Source organism: Anolis sagrei, chromosome 3, assembly GCF_037176765.1.
Source record: "Anolis sagrei isolate rAnoSag1 chromosome 3, rAnoSag1.mat, whole genome shotgun sequence".
NCBI classification, from domain to species: Eukaryota; Metazoa; Chordata; class Lepidosauria; order Squamata; family Dactyloidae; genus Anolis; species Anolis sagrei.
In genome coordinates this window covers 257069851-257085041 of record NC_090023.1, presented here as the reverse complement: position 1 = coordinate 257085041, position 15191 = coordinate 257069851, and the positions used below count along the sequence as shown (strand labels likewise).

The following is a 15191-nucleotide window of genomic DNA, read 5'->3' as shown; positions in this document are numbered from 1 at the left end:
TTTCCTCTGATACAAAGTCCTCTTCCTTTGTACATGACCTTGATGCAAACCGCCAAAGCATTCCATCTGTCATATGATTTCCCCCATCAAATAAACCAAATTGGTTTGTTGTCAAAACACAAGAAAACTGATGACACATCTTTCTGATGTCTATCCATGCCATGGCCATTCTCCAAAGCAGAGGTTTTACAGCAAAAAATAAAGGAGTATTTCCTACCAAGGGTGCAAGCAGAAGTTTGTAAACTAGTCTAAGATTAGCTGCAACTTGGTTTATGAACAAGTAAATCCTATTGAATCCAACAGTAGTTTACTTCTGAGTGAGCATGCAATGGATCAGGCAGGCATGAGTCACAGTGAATTTGGTGGAAGTTACTTCTGAATCAATATGCTTAGTTGTGGGGGTGTTGTTTGTCACACCAGACTATTGCTGACACTAAATACAAATCAAATGTAAATCTAGATCAGAAAAAGAGCACATACTGTCATCTATTACAAATATGAGGAAGTCTGTGAAAAACTTTGGCACCCAAACTGAAGATATTGTTATAGTCAGAAGGTGTGATGTATTTCTTCATACTTTTCTGTTCATTTTAGACTAGAAGGCACTTGAAAAGAACCTCATATAATGAACTGCCACATTTCACTCTGATCTTGTAGTCTTTCCTAAGATATTGGCATAATATATTAGCTGAAAACAAAACAGGTCAATAGGGAATTCATAATTAGATTTCAGCTGCTGCTTGGAATTTTCTTGCATTCTTTCCCCAGCAGGCAGTAAAGCTTTTACCTGTTCTTGAAAGCTCTTTAGTATTCTGAGGATGTTTCAACTAACTATTACCAATCCCAATCTTTTTGAAAGGGTTCTCTTCTCCAAATTTGCAGACCAAGCCACACACTAGTTAAACCAGCCTATTTTCATTTTAACCAGCAGTAAACTTTATAATACCCAGCACTGAAACATCATTACTTTAATCTTGTTAGCCTTTAGTTTCGGATCATAAATGCTACATGCAGCTAATTTCATTTTGAGACAAGGGAGTATAACTCATGTCATGAAAGAGCTCTTCAAATTAGTTGCCTCTAAAAAGATGACCTCTGTTTGAATCCTTAACTAACAACCTGGTGACCCTCATGACACAAGTTTCCCACCTTAAGGAAGATTTTTCCCCACCCAAAATATGCTTGATAATGTGCTCTGTATAATTCAATAATACGACATTTCTATACACAATCGTGGCAACTAATCTCTGCCTCTTCTATACATTCTGATCTCTCATACATTTACATACACCCTGCTCTAGTAGATAATCTTTAATTGATCAGGTTACCTTAGCAACTGTAGTCAGGCTGCTCCCAATATGGAGATTTCAAACTGGAACTGGCAAGATTTTCCTCCTTTTAATCTACATTTTTCTGTAGTTTTCACCTTGGAGAGAAATCAAGTTATGTATGCATGTGGCAGGCTTTCGTGAGTCTTCACATTCAGTTGTTAGAATGGATTTGTGCTTTCCCCTCACCATTCCAAATAAATTTGTTCTTTGAAAAAATTGTTTCTATAGCAAGAGGGGTGGGGGAAACAACAAAGTAGGGGTGAGAGAAGAAGTTCAAGAATTTTCTTAAAAGGAGAAGCAGTGCCAATCCATTGGGAGAGAAGAAACTCCATCAAAACAAGCAAATCTACCAAAGATGAGCTTTCCTTGGCCAAACTTTGTTTGACAAAGCTCCCGGGTGTTGTCACATTTTCGAAAACTCCACTCGCCTTCTGTTGTGTTTACATCTCTTCGGTTGGTTGAGCCTTTCACATGTTTCACAGACATTCTGGTAACTCCCTTTTGCTGGGAAGGAACACCGAGCTCACGCACTGCCACGAAGCTGAGTCCTTGTCCCTGTCTTAGGCTCCTTTTGAAAGATTCATTGCTTCATCTGCCGCTTGGTGAAACTGGGCAAAAGTGACAGGCATGGAGAGTAAAGCTGTGTGTCAGGGTTTCAAACAGTGACCGGCATCTTTCAGAAAAGACTGAGCCGAGAACTCCAGATGTCAAATCCAAGCAAGCCTTCCTTGTGTAAGGACTCTGAGAAAAAGCTCAGTGCCTCCATTCTCTTTCTAGGAATATAAAATTGCAAGAGGAAACAACACAGCTTTTATTCACAGAAAACACCAGGGTTGTTGCAGTGCCGATGCTTCTCCTGCGCTCACTGACTTCCCCTTCACTCCTGGATAGAAACAGCAGCTTTTTGCCTGTTTTCCTCCCAGTCAGCTCCACCACTTTGTTCTTGTGTGGTGTTTTTCTGTCTTTTCTTCTTCACTGAATCAGAGAGTGCTTCTGAGGATCTCTACTTCAGTCCTCTCTACATCTCTTCTCGGTCTCCACTCGCTCATTCCTCTTTCCCCGGCAAAACAATAAGGAGCTGCCTTTCATGTGGGAGGGAAGTATGCCTCTCAGACTTGGCTTGTATTTCCTTCTCTGTCCTCCTCCTTCTTTAAAATGTTATGGTCTCATGAATTAAGAAGATACAGTATGTCTGGATCTTACACAAGTCCGTCTCTCTGATTCATCTGGGGGTCTCCTTGGTAACTAGCTGTTTCTCTCCAGTGATTTGTGTCACACACACACACACATACACACTCCCTTGATTTAAAGATGAACTACAGAGAGGATAAAGAGTGGTATGCTAGGTGCAATTCATTGAGAGATCCAATATGCCTTGTGCTGTGATTCAGGGAAATGCTGCTTTTAATGTCCTTTATTTGTGGAAGGGAGATAGGGAGAAAATCATGGAGGAGATTGTGGAGCCCCCCTTCAATTTGCTTGCTAGAAATCATGCTTGCCAAACGTTTGCAGACCCGTGCTTCACATGCCAATAAAAGAAGGAGAAAGGGATGTGTTTTTGTAGGTGCTTAATGCTATGTAGCAACAAGACATTTCAATCTGGGTCCTGCATGAGATGGACAGCAGGTAGCAAAGGTGGAGATGCAGGTCCACATCTCAGGGGAATTACAATTGGGTTAGTAGATGCTGCTTAGTAACCTTCTTCCAGGGCAATTGCAATGCCAGCTGACTACTTTTTGAGTGCATATAATCACAACCACTTAAACCAGTCTCTTTGTAGGGTGCATGTTTGCTTTGTTAAAAGGCTGTCATTGCCTGGAGCAAGTTGCATTCTTACAAAACAGATAGGTCAAAAAGAAGAAGAAAAAGGTTTAACACTTCCTGGTTTCAAGGGGCTGTCATTAGTGTTATCAATCAAAGCTTTTATTAAGGAGAGAACAGCATCCCTGACCAGTCTTGGTAGCACTGCTGTGTCTAAAAGCTAGGAAGCAAAGGGTGGGAGGAGGGAGTTGAGCAAACCTTAGGAAGCAAAAAGCCAGACATCCTGAACTTCTCCATGACGTTGCAGTTCTCTAGCTTAGAAGTTATTTATTAGCCAGAGGCCCTTCACACATCTCCACTTCTACTAATTTTCTTTTCTTTTCCTTCCTTCTTTTACAGGGAGTGGAACATTTGAAAATAGTTTAATGAGATCCAGGCAATTAATACACAGAGAATAGTTTTGAAAGATTGCTCTTTGTTCAGTTGCTTAAAGTATTTCCCGACTACCCCATCCCAAAATACAGCACCTACCCCTTTTTGAACACATTTCAAAGATAAAACATGATGAATTACTATTGCTGTCTTTATGTGTAAAACATAGCATAATAATTTCACTGAGTCAACCACAGAAAATAATAGATACAAGTAGAGAAATCAATTTAGGAATTAGAAACCTGAAGAACTAGAAGGGGGGGGGGAGGGAGAGAAGGCAGAGAAGGAGAAGTTGTTATTAGTTGGCATCCTGGCCAAAAACCAGTTTGAGATGGACATCTTTCCACTCCAGGAAACAAGACACTGGAAAGCTTGGAAGATATATATATATATATATATATATATATATATATATATATATATAAGCTTCAATCTTGACTTTGATCAGACACAGTGATAGTAAGGAAACTAATGTCTGATTTTCTTTTAACATCAACTGGCATCTGGGCTTCTATAAACAAAAGCTATGATATGGCTTATTATCCTGCCTTTCTAGAAGAGCTCCGGTAATAAGAAAGGTACACTGTCTCTCTGTGTTGTGTGTGAAGAAGTCAAAGACAAGAGCCTTGGCCACACAAAGAGAAAAAAGTCAGGGGAAAGGTCATCTGAACTCAATCTGCCAGTCAAAGGAGGAGTGGATGTAGGGAACTTCCTCTCTTCCCCTCTGCCAGAAAGATCTCTTAGTCCCAAGTATTAGTTGTTTTTCTAGGCTGGCCAAGCATATTTCTATTTCTGAAACAAAGGATAAGGTACCGCCTGCTCCATTGTAAGAGCAGAAGCTGATTAAAGTGCCCACTTTCCCAAATAGGGAGACTGTTGTCTGTTAAAGAAGGGAAGCAGTCTAAATTAAGAAAATTCAACAGAAGCACATGGAACAACTATTTCTTTCTTCCAAAAGAAGGGGATGACAGAGTGCTCAGGCACAGGCACTGGGAAAGTTACATATTTGATGATTGGCTGGGGAATTCTAATAGTTGGAGCCCCAAAATAAAATTTCTGAGTGCTTCTCCAGGGAAATAGGTCAAGAACATGCCATTGTCTACAGCAGGGGTTCTCAAACTTAGCTCCACAGAGCCCTTCAGGCTCCTTGGGTGATAGTGAGGGACTCTGCAGCTCATGCTGTTTCCTGCCTGTATTGTCGAAGGCTTTCATGGCCGGAATCACTGGTTGTTGTAGGTTTTTTCGGGCTATATGGCCATGGTCTAGAGGCATTTTCTCCTGACGTTTCGCCTGCCTCTATGGCAAGCATCCTCAGAGGTAGTGAGGATGTTTGCCATAGATGCAGGCGAAATGTCAGGAGAAAATGCCTCTAGACCTTGGTTGAAATTGTTCTTCATTTTTAATTTTGTATTGTTCTTACTTTCCTTTTTTGATTATGTAAATTAGTTCACACAAACACTCTCCATCTATCTGCCACCAATCCAGTCCATGCCTGATATATATATATAATAATATAATATAAGTAAAAATGTATTGGGGCTCCACAAGAAACTTTCACTTCAAAAAGGGCTCTGCAGCTTTGAGAACCTCTGGTCTACAGCGTCTGAAAACTTAGGTTGTTTTCTTACTCTGTGTAATGGTAGAGCTTTTGTTTTGAGTTTTCAAGGTGGAAGTATATGCTCTGGTGTCACCCAGGAGACAAAGGTACTTTGAGATGTATTTCTCTAAAGCACAGGGACACTTAACAGTCCCTCAGACTGTTGGTGGGCTGGAAGATAGTTTGAAAGAAACACAAACACATTCCTATGCACATTGCACATATCCTATTCATAGTGCAAAAAGAAAGGAAAGAAAATACAATATTTGAAATGGAGAACAACTTTAACCAACATAAAATTACCAGTATTTCAGTGGGAAGTCTGGACATGCTTTTGGCTGATGAAATATTAAAGCTAATTAGGATTATTGTTGTTATATGCCTTCAAGTTGTTTCAAATTTAAAGCAATCCTAAGTCTGAAGTTTAGTGTGAGGGCTGGGTCAATGGCCTAGGGGGCTGCAGCTAGCTTGTGGGCCTTAGAGTGGGGACTCCTCTATGTCTGTCTTACAATACAGTGTTCGGCACTGAAGCTGACTGCCACAGAGAGTGATAGATTCTCCTTCACAGAAGGTTTTAAAAGGGAAATTGGATGGCCCTCTCTCAGGGATGCTTTAAATGTGGGGTCCTGTACTAGCAGGCAGTTAAACCTGATTCTCTTGTCTCTCTTCCAACTCTACAGTTATTTATGAGTGCATATTGCATTACAACATGCTGTTGTAAATCATCCTGAGGATATTTCAGTGCAAAGATGCAATGTAAATAGTCCACATAGATAAATTCCCTCCATGTCATGCCCTTCCTAAATATGACCCTTTATTTATTTTTCTCCATAGGAAAGAGTGAAAGCTATTTGCCTATTTACTTATAATGCACATATATGCAAAGTTACACAAAAGTCAGCCCATTAAGTTCAATGACATAGCCTTCCTAGCATGTATTGCCAATACTATGCTAGTTAGGGAACCAGAAGAACTCTGGACTGAAACCAGAGATTTGTCCGCCAACCCACGAAGTAACACCCGAAATAAAGACATAACAACAATGCTTGGATTCAAATTGGGCAACTTTTATTTAACGTTACCTATTTAAGTTCTAAACTAACTCAAGGGTGTAAGGAACTGATGCAACCTAACCCAGGTAGAGTCTCTACCCGATAACAACAACTTCCGGGCGAAGCACCTGGGTTTCGGTAATCAAACCGTATTACCCTCAAGGGAAAGGAATAAGGAGTCTCTTCCAGAACTCTTGTATCGAGACTCCTTCCAATTAAAGGCCATTTAACTACACGTCCCCCTTTAAACTGGAGGCGAGTGTTTAACTTAACGGCCTTTCACCCCTTAAAGGGGTGCCCTAGGTGCACACCGACTAAAGGAATTTTTCTATCTATTTACGCCACGGATTAGGGGCAAATGTCTATTTCGCCCCTATCCCCCACCAATTCCTCTAACACCCTTCTGATACCTTCGTGCAAATTTAGCAAAAATAGTTGGTTGCCCAATTCAGATAGGTGCACTCCATCACTACGATATAACCTCTCATCATCTCGTGTGATATTTGGATGTGCAATATAATGACCCCTCTGATGGATCATGAACACCCGCATGGCCCGGTTCACTCGCTTCCTGGCTTTCTCGAGCCTTCCCACGTCGCCTCCTCCGAGCCACCTGCGACGAGGTATGATAGCGGACCAAACGACGTGCACCCCGGGCCATGTCCACCAAATTTTCCGGATATCTGCCCGTGCTTGTAAAAAGAGGGCTTTGCCTGTTAACAGGCCCAAATCGTTACCACCGAGGTGGATAACCAACACATCGGGAGGCAGAACACTCCCGGCATTGAACAACAAGGGGCACAAACCGTCCCAACGCAGGCCTCTCCTTCCTCTCCATTCCACCGCTGTCATGGAAGCGAGCCCCAAATGCTGGCCATAGGCAGTCCTGAGGGCCTCTCTCCCTGCCCAAAAGACATAACTGTGTCCGCAGACCAGGACCCGTCTTCTATGTGCCAGCCCGGAGAGACCTGCAACGATAACCACATCTAGGATGAAACTGACCGTACGTAACCTCTGAACGCGCCGGACCTCCATCTACCTATGGCTTTTATCTCATCATTGCCATATCCCATCGCTGATGCTGCCGTGGCAGCGCCAATCCTAAAGGAGTGGGTCCCAAATTTAAGGTGACCCAATCCCAGCAGGTCCAGCGCCTTAGCTGTGACGGTCCAGAATTGGTACTTGGTCAGCGGCTTCCCATCCTGATGGGAAAAAAGGTAACCTTTCTCAATGCCCCTGAGTGCCGTAAATTGTGTCATGGCCACCACGGGGCAAAGGTCCTCCTCGCTGCACTTTAGCAGCCTGAACACCTGGCCCTTAGATTCTTGATCAGTTTTGGAAGCTCTGATTCTGATTTCCATGCTATCGTGAAAGACCTTAATGTCGGAAATCAACAGTGCACGGTGTGAGGTATCGCTCTTGGATAATGCCACCAATTCACTCACCCGAAGAGCTCCAAAAAATGCAGTCAAAGCCGTGGCATGAAATAAAACCTGTTCGTAATATGAAGTGTACAATCTGGGCCATAGCTGTTTAAGTCCCTTCATAATAGCGGGTGTCATCGGCTGCCGTTCATCCCTGGGATGCCCGCGCTGCCTGGACCATCCCGTTAAGAATTTATGTATCCTAAAGTCATCAGTGGGGTCGCTAAGGCCCTGGGCCTTGAACCAATATGCGAGCGCTGACAACTTCGATCTAATGGACTGGGGTGCTAAGCCTCTCCTCCTATTGTATACACAAAACTGAGCAAGTTGCTCGTAAGGGACAGGCATGGCTCCCGGCAGGTTATACTGCTGTCTAAAATCCAGAAATTCCTGGACCGCCCTGATGTATGATTTTCTGGAGCTGGGTGCGAGAGCCAGACTCATACCTAACGCCGTCTCGTCACTCCAACCTTCCAGAGATGGTCCGGCATGCGCTCTGGATCCACGTCCGCGTCGGGTGCCAGCTGCCTGAATCGCTCCATCTGAAAACGAGACAGAGCGTCAGCCAAGGCGTTATTGAGACCCGCGATGTGGAATGCCCGAAACAATATGTTAAATTTTAGACAGTGTAAGACAAACTGTCGAATGGCGCCCATGACCCTGCGTGATTTAGATGTCAGTGTATTAATGACCTGCACTGTGGCCATATTATCGCACCAAAAATGCACCGTGGAATTGGCAAACATGTCAGCCCAGAGGGTGACTGCCACTAAGATAGGAAAGAATTCCAAAAAGGTTAAATCAGCTGTTATTCCTACTGCATGCCAGTGGTCTGGCCACCTTTCTGCACACCAGTGTCCTTTAAAGTACACTCCAAATCCAACTGACCCTGCCGCGTCTGAAGACACTTCTAGGGCATTCTTCACCATCAATTCTTGACGCCAAAACGAGATTCCGTTAAACTGGCGTAGGAATTGCAGCCACACGAACAAATCTGCTCTAATCTCACTTGTCAGCCTGATGTGATAGTGGGGCAAAGCTACCCCCGTGACAGCATCACACAATCTGCGCAGAAAGGCCCGTCCGGGTGCTATGACCTTACATGCGAAATTTAAATGACCAATTATTTGTTGGAATTCCCTTAAGGTCGCCTTCCGCCGAGGCAAGAATTGACTAATCCTGTCAATCAAAGCCAAGACCTTTTCTTCCGGCAGCCTCAAAAATTGGTTGACTGTGTCAAGCTCTATCCCCAGGAATGTCATAACAGTGAGGGGGCCTTCCGTTTTTTCTTCAGCTAAAGGTACCCCTAGGTACTCCGCTAGCTGCTGGAAAGCGCATAGCAGGGCACCACAGTCCCCTGATCCGCCCTTGCCTACAAAAAGAAAGTCGTCGAGATAATGTGCGACTCCTCTGAGGCCTGACTTCTCTTTTATCGCCCACTCTAGGAATGTACTAAACGTCTCAAAAGCAGCGCAAGAGATTGCGCATCCCATGGGCAAAGCCCGATCGCAATAAAAAAGGCCCTGAAACTGGAATCCCAACAATTCAAAATCAGCCGGATGCACCGGGAGCAGCCTGAAGGCGGATTTAATATCGCACTTCGCCAACTCTGCTCCCGGCCCATACCGCCGTACTAACCGTACCGCTGTGTCGAAGGATGTGTAGCTAACCGAACATTGCTCGTCGGGAATGGCGTCATTCACCGATCCCCCTCTCGGGTAAGACAGATGATGAATGAGGCGATATTCACCGATGGCTTTTTTGGGCACTATTCCCAAAGGAGAAACCCTAAACTGAGGCGTGGGGGGTCCGACAAATGGGCCCAAAACCCTGCCTTCTTTAACCTCTTTGTTTATTTTTTGCTCAACTATGTTTTCGAGTCCTTTGACCGACTTTAAATTGGCTGCTAGACAAGGGGAACGTGGCCCAAGGGCCGGGATCCGAAAGCCCTCTGTAAAGCCCGCAAGCAGATACTCTGCTGCCGCTCTGTCAGGGTATCTTTCTAGCCAACCACTAAGCGGACCCACCCTGATTGGGCTGGGACCCTTTTGGAACATTTCCTTGTCCTGGGTTGTTTCTGTTGAACTGGATGGCCCTTGGCCCAGTCCTCGTTGGCTTTGCCCTGTAACAGCTCTTGGTTGAGTGGTTACCTTGGCATATCGCACAGGCGTGCTGGTATTTGCAATCCTTGCGTGCACAAACTCCGTGAGCCGCATATCCCCAGCACATTCCTTTTTGTCTTTGCGGCTGTTGTGCTGGGTTTCCCTGCCGAAAGGGCTGACTCCCTTTGGCGTTCTGTATAGTGTGACCACTATCAGCCTTCTCACCAGAGACTGCCCTGGTTGTATTCATCACCTCCATCCACAATTGACTGTCGATGAGGTCCCATCTCTTATTGGGCTTTGTGGCGGCGTCCGTACGAAAGTGGCAATCATAAACCAGCCACGCCTGGCCCGTGTAATTCACGTATGCCCCATAGATAATGTTTTGATATTTGAATAGGGACTTGGCCCTATACGGGTGAGCTTCAACTAACAGGGATGCATATATAGTATAGCATGCAATCCAATTTTTCCAATTTTGCTCGACCCGCCTTTTCTTTATTTTCTCTTTTCGTTCCTCATCCATGTCATCTTTTTCTTTTTTCTCTAACTCCCTGAAATATAGGGAAAACATATCTATGTACTCGTTCCTGAGTATCTTATCAATGGTTTTCTGTGATAAATGAGCCCCCAAAGAGGCTGAGGCTGCCGTGGCAACTATAGGCAGAACCCATTTATCAGTTCCCCAATATTGATTGTCATCTCCTGACCTAGCCATTTCTAAAGTTATGGGGGCAACTATGGACGTTTCAGGACCAGCCTTAATGGCTGCAGGTCCTGCTATCACCATAGTCGAACTTAGAGGAGTAGATGTAGTGTTTTGCGCCTGGCTCGGGCCCCAAGGCCAGACCAGTGTATTGTTATTACCTGACGATGTCGACGGCCCGTCTATAACACTGGCTTGTACGGCAGGCTGTCCCACTGGCACCGGCCCTGGCACGGCCGCTGCCGCCGAGGGAGATGCTCCAACCGGATACGCCGGGGCGGCAGCCGATGATGCTGCTACCATCTCAGGCCGAACTTCTGGAATTTCCAGTTGAGGCCGGGATATTGCCGGCGCAGCGTCGGTCAGTGCTGATGGTGTTGACTGGTCCGCCGCCGCCTGACCCCGGGCCGCTTGAGGCTGATCAACCGACAGGGCAGGGGGACCCTGTTCTTCCCGGCTGGGCTCTGGTTGTTCCGGCACTTCTCCATCCCGCATCACGGTTGTACGGCTGGCCTCTAAAGCAGACATACGGGAGAGAAGGTTTTTAAAAATCAGCTTCCTGCTGGCCCGTCGCGCCGGGCGCGGCCCCGCCTCCCTTGTTGACAACCCTCTCTCTCTTTCAAATTTCTCCATCCTGGCCATCAAGGCATTTAATTCTTCAGCAGAAACGTCCTCCTCCTCCGATGATGATTCGTTGGGAGGGAGGGGACGTTTCGCCGACGTCTTCTTGGCAGGTCCCTTTCCTTTGGGGCCGCCCACATTCTTCTTTGGCGCCATCCTGCAATCCTTTAACTCCTGCTCCACTCTGCTCTTGACCTCTGTCGCCTTCAGTCTTCTTTCCTTCAATCTTCTTTTTCTTCTTCTTCCTAAGGAGCTCCCTCCTCTTCTATCTTCTCAATCTTCCTGCTCTGCTCGTCCCGCGCGTCCGCCTGGCCCAACTTCCAGGCTGGAATGAGCCTGGGAGGGCCTGGCCTGTGTTCTCAGGCCATGCCCCCGGATGTTCTGGAGGGTTCCATCTGAACTCCTCCCTGCCTCGTGTGAGGCAGACAAATGTTTTTCTCTCTCCCCATTTCATGGGGAGAGGAAAACTAGTTGTCAAGGAGGAATGCAAAAGCGACTATCTCTAGCCAAAAATAAAGAAGAAGAAATGCTTTTTGATGACAGATCAGAAGCAATGTATTGTCAGAATCACTGGGTTGTTGTAGGTTTTTTTCGGGCTATATGGCCATGGTCTCGAGGCATTCTCCTGCATTTCGCCTGCATCTATGGCAAGCATCCTCAGAGGTAGTGAGGTCTGTTGGAAATAGGAAAAAGGGTTTATATATCTGTGGAATGACCAGGGTGAGACAAAGGACTCTTGTCTGCTGGAGCTAGGTGTGAATGTTTCAACTGACCACCTTGATTAGCATATAATGGCCTGACAGTGCCTAGAGCAAACTTTTGTTGAGAGGTGATTAGATGTCCTTGTTTGTTTCCTCTCTGTTGTTGTGCTGTTGTAATTTTAGAGTTTTTTTTGATGGCCCTGCAGTTTTTTTTGTTGTGGCTTGTTAGTGGCTGGGGGAATCTTTTGTTGAGAGGTGATTAGCTGTCCCAGGTTGTTTCCTCTATGTTGTTTTGTTGTTGTGATTTTAGAGTTTTTTTTAATACTGGTAGCCAGATTTTGTTCATTTTCATGGTTTCCTCCTTTCTGTTGAAATTGCCCACATGCGAAACGTCAGGAGAGAATGCCTCTAGACTATGGCCATATAGCCCGAAAAAACCTACATCAACCCAGATCAGAAGCAGTTCAGGACAGACAAGACGCAAAAAGGAAGGTGACAGAAACAGTTCAATGAATGCAACAGTTCAATGGCTTGTGCATAGGGACAATGAGAATTACTATGATATATGAATGTAAATAGGCAGGTGAACAACAAGAAAATAGAACAAGATACTTATCCCTACCAATTTCAGAAATTAAGGGGCAATTCAAACCAAGAGTAGGGATGACGTATGCCCCCCAACCCCACATGTTTATATAATCAGGAGTGCATAAAAAGGGAATTGAAGCAATGCACTGAGGAACTGTATAAAAGAGATAAAATAATGATAGGTTCCTTGAAGGAAGAAACTACAATGCTGGAAAGTGAAGTGGAAAAGGTTCTCAAAGCATCTTGGGAGAAAGAAATCATCATGAACAGAATGCATCTACACTGTAAACACCATTTTAACAGCATTGGCACAATCCTATAGGATCCTAGGAGTTGTTGTACAAGGTCTTTGGCATTCTCTACAAAAGAGTGCTGGGCTTCACCAACCTACATCTCCCAGGATTCCATAGCAGTGAAAGTGATATCAAACTGCATTCATTCTACAGTGTGGATGCACCCAGAGAGTGCCTTATTCAGTGTTGCTTCATAGGTAAGTGAGAAATGGAACGTAGACCTTATATATTCAAGGCTAGTGAGGGATCTTCAAGTGATCAACTGTTTCATTTATTAAATTTAAATATTTTTGCATATTGCAAAACTATGACAAAAGTACAGTTTTTTAAAATAAGAAAATGTCCTGAAGGAGGCATAGTTCCTTTAAAAGTATGAACAGTATAAAGTTATATTTTTGCTTTAGATGCAGGTTAGAAGAAAAATGGGTTTCAATTTAATTTTAATGGTGTTTGGCACAGGGTAGATTGGGCTGGCACTACTGTAACTGCTTGCTGTGATGAGTGCTCCAAAATGAATTGCATTTTTTTTTTGTTTGCCAACAGTGTCACCAGTTAATGTTTGCATGAGTTGTTGTAGGTTTTACGGGCTGCATGGCATGTTCTAGAAGCATTCTCTCCTGATGTTTTGCCTGCCTCTATGACAGGCATCCTCAGAGGTTGTGAGACCTCATAACCTCTGAGAATGCCTGCCATAGATGCAGGTGAAATGTCAGGAGAGAATGCTTCTAGAACCTGGTCATATAGCCTGAAAAACCTACAACAACCCCTGTGATTCTGGCCATGAAAGCCTTTGACAATACAATGTTTGCATATTTATCAGTGGTGACTTTTTCATCCCCTTTCAGGGGACTAGACATCTGCTCTGAATTGTAGTCTGAACATAATAAGAGCTATCCAGTGTATTGAAACCTAACGCAAAACAAAATCCAGTGCCTTAGTTAACTCCTTTAAACTATGTCACACAAAATCCCAGACTGATCCATCACTCCTTGAGTATAAGCCAGAAGCTGCTATTGTTCTGTGTGTCCTGTTGCACAGACTTCCATCTGATATTTTAAAAAATGATTAACGATGAATCATTCTACTTACTCAGTCAAAGATTTTAGGGTGAAACACCTAAGAAGATGGCTTAAATCTTTGTTAATCCTTAGTAGAGTAGACCTATTGAATCAATGGATTTTGCCTATATGTTATGTTATTATCTAACAATTGAGTGAATGACCCAAATTCTATTGAATAGTACCAACTAGGGGTGTCAAGTGAATCAAACTTGAATCAAGTAAATCAGACTTGAAAGACTATGGACTTTATCATGCAAATCTACTATTTTACTAAACTCGGGCTATCATTGGTAGCAGGTACATATTGGATTGTGCACCTTTAATGTTGCACTTCTCTTCAAGTTACATGAATTTGCCGATTTGTGGTCTCTTTATTGTACTTCTGCATATCAGCAGAACCCTGTCTTCACACACCACTGCTTTTCTTTAATTTTTTTTAAAGGTAGAGCAGTTGTCTAATTTTTGCTTTAAAATAGGAAAAATATATAAAATACAGGCAGTCTCCAGGTTGCAAGCATCTGACTTAAGAATGGCACATATGGGCTTTCCCAAGGCTTGAGGTCTTCAGTAGAGCATCCCCTTCCAATCTCACCACTGGCACAGGATGTTAGTGGGTATGTGTGAGAGAGCCTTCTCAGTAGCTTCCTCTTAACTTTGAAACTCCTTCTGAAGCCCCTTCCACACAGCTGTATAAAATCCACATTGAGCTGGATTATATGGCAGTGTGGGCTCAGATAACCCAGTTCAAAGCAAATATTGTGGGTTATATGGCTGTGTGGAAGGGCCCTGAATCTTCAGCACATTACTGATTGCTGGCAGGAGGAGGGTGCGGTTAGTGAAGTTAGTTTATTTTTAAGATAGATGTTGTGAGATTCATGATTGTGGCAATGCTGTGACTATTTGTAAACATGAATAGGAAACAGCTACAGGGTCATAAGATTCATTTACCACAAGGAAACTAATGGGACGCCACCCAAGGAGACTGTATTGATTTAGTTGTACTGCATTTTGAATATTTTCATTATATTTTTAAAACTAGTATTTAGTGGTATTTCATACTTGAATTCAATTTTAATCTTGATCTCTGGTAATCTGTAAACCACCTTAGATCCGTCATTATGGTCCACACGTAAACCACCTTAAATCCCAACTTTGGAAAAGACAGGATACAAACTAAAAAAATAATGAATAAAATATAAATAAAGCTCCTCTTCATCACCATCACCATCACTATCAAATCACATTTACTGATGTGTTGCCTCACAATTCTACAATGGATTCACAATTCCATAATGGGCATGCTACTTCTTTGAGTACTCCATGATTTAAGACCGTATGAGAAATACTATGGGCCAGAATGCTGCATATAGTGGGAGGAAAGTCTGTGGGTTACTTTAACCCACAGACTTAACCCTAAATGCCCCCCCCCCAGTCTTCTTCCACAATGATCCTATATTTTGGGATCTGATCCCAGATTATCTTTTATCCCAGGTTATCTGACAGTGCGGACTCATATATTCCA

General features: G+C 43.8%; 1 protein-coding gene across 2 annotated transcripts in view; it reads right to left on the bottom strand.

Annotated features, from left to right (window-relative positions):
• The window catches only part of LOC132770495 (calcium-activated potassium channel subunit beta-2), a 308897-nt gene that overhangs the window by 166267 nt on the left and 127439 nt on the right, over positions 1-15191 (bottom strand). Inside the window, exon 1 of one of the 2 annotated variants that reach the window (XM_067466054.1) lies at positions 1329-2581. The exons of the other annotated variant lie outside the window; for it this stretch is intronic. The gene's annotated coding sequence lies outside the window, so the exon portion shown is untranslated. Of the gene's footprint in view, positions 1-1328; positions 2582-15191 lie in introns of those variants that run through there. 2 annotated transcript variants of the gene reach the window in all.